Genomic DNA, 2,086 nt, shown 5'->3' with positions numbered 1-2,086 from the left:
CCCCGTGTAATACCTCCATGGCCGGTAGCGAAGTGCATGTAAGTTTTGCGGCTTCAAGCCAAACGCACTCAGTTCAACCAATTATGATAATTACGCCAAAGTGTCAGTTTGGCAGTTGTACAATTAATTTCAACACTTACAAATAAGCTTTTTCGAAGCAGCTATTTTAATGTATCGTGTATTTTCATTGAGGGAATATAGAAGCCATTCAACTTGTAAACGCTCGCGTGATTGTTCAGACTGTTTTTGTTGTCATTTTTTTCAGTGTTTATTTTTCGAATGCCCTCTAAAGTGATACTAATAGTAGTCGAGTTTATGTTCTTGGGCATAAATATGTTTTGGAACGGCTCGGGCTTAGACCGGGGCCTAAGACGAGTCTGAGACGGTCCCAAAACATATTTATACCCGCGAACATAAACTCTATTGTTTTATTAAACTATAAGTTATATTTCCAACATAGGTACCCTTATGTATGTGTACGTGTGCTGCAAAAACCGACGAACAAAGCTTAAGGTTTGTTCAATATGAGCGACCTTGCGTGAATAATAGATCGTAATTGCAACTCCACTAATGTTTCATCTCTAAATTACCTTACATCCACGAGCTCACCACAGCCTGAATTCTTTGATTACGTTTCGGGATCAGTTGCCCAACATGTCCTTCGCAGCATGGAAAGATCGCGTGACGATTATTATGACTGCCTGACTGACAATGTTAATTTAATACACGAAACTCAAACATTAGCATATTTTGCAGACGACTCATTACTCTAAACTGAAATCGCTCTGTCACCAGGAAACTTGCAATGATAAAAAATATCACAGTATTCATTCAAGCAGTAATAGACAGAGATTCCTTGTTCACGTACCTATTTCAGACATAAGCCAACAATCTAAAAAGTACCCATGTAATAATTTCTACCAGGTTATTGCACGTCTAGAGATTATATTCCTCAATTCAGAAACCAAAAGCGGAAGTAACTGAATTTGCATGAAAGTTTTATAAATAACTTGTGATTAGCGATAGTAGTGACTCCACTTCATAGCGTAATCATTGTAATTGTTTTGGCTCTGTTGTATAGAAATTGGGCGGTATTTTGAATTTCGATTTCGGTAAATCTGGCCGTGGAAAAGACGCTTCCAGCGGACGTTTGCTTTCATGTTGCTCTTTACCGATTAAGTTACCGATTAAGCGGATCTTGTATTGCCATAGTTAAAGATCTAAAGATCCAAACGCACGCAGTGTGCATTTATCAGTTGATAATTCTCATATGAACTGAAATGTATAACCAACATTGAACAAACCTGAAACAGACCTCCTTGGTGAGTGTTCCTGGTGGCGTAGGTTTCTACAACAAGAGCCGTGTATAAATCACATGACTATGTCATGTAGGACACACGAAATATCCAAAAATGACAGGAATTGAACTAACATGAGGTCTGTATTGGTCGAGTTATTTAATGTAAGTTTATGACCGACCTGTTCGTGAACTCCATACATTTGCAAAGAAAGACTGAGACCTAAATCCCCCAATACAGACGGAATAAAGTGTTTATTATAGCAAACTATAAGAATGTCGAGGAAAAGGTTGTTGTTATTCATCGTGGTAGATGCAATAATAAAGTGTATTATCGTTTGTCTCACGATGTAGTCACTTGAGATGTAGATCGCGACGTTTCGACTGCTTACTGCTAGTCTTCTTCAGGCGATAAGGTCGACTGATTGCACGGTATCATTTATATCACAAAGGTCGGCTGTGATTGGTGCATTTCGATCCTCCTATTGTTCCATTGTTCCGGCGAGTAGCTGTTCCCTCAGTGGTCCGCTGTTGTACCGTTCTCCTGTTGTTGTGTTTCTTGATCGTGGGTATCCATGCTTCAGGAATTTCAATTCCACTATCCCTGTTGATGTTGTTAGGGTGAAGTCTTATGTGAATAGCTTCCTTGACCCTACGTGTGTACCAGTGAGGATCTCGATCAATAAACTTGACCTCATTCCAAATGGGATAGTGGCCGATCTCGCGGGTGCGTTCAGAAACGGCGGAGGTCAGGAGATTAATTAAGATTAATTAACAGATAAAGAAGCC

General features: G+C 39.6%; 1 protein-coding gene across 2 annotated transcripts in view; it reads right to left on the bottom strand.

Annotated features, from left to right (window-relative positions):
- LOC145479883 (NLR family CARD domain-containing protein 4-like) overlaps positions 1 to 1,525 on the bottom strand; it is a 19,512-nt gene extending 17,987 nt beyond the window's left edge. The window contains exon 1 of one of the 2 annotated variants that reach the window (XM_081458355.1): positions 1,305 to 1,525. The gene's annotated coding sequence lies outside the window, so the exon portion shown is untranslated. The remainder of the gene's footprint in view (positions 1 to 1,304) is intronic. The other variant, XM_081458356.1, reaches the window with a different exon arrangement.
- Positions 1,526 to 2,086: the final 561 nt, after the last annotated feature.

The sequence above is a fragment of the Orbicella franksi genome, chromosome 2 (genome assembly GCF_964199315.1).
Source record: "Orbicella franksi chromosome 2, jaOrbFran1.1, whole genome shotgun sequence".
NCBI classification, from domain to species: Eukaryota; Metazoa; Cnidaria; class Anthozoa; order Scleractinia; family Merulinidae; genus Orbicella; species Orbicella franksi.
This window is presented reverse-complemented; position numbering and strand designations above follow the sequence as displayed.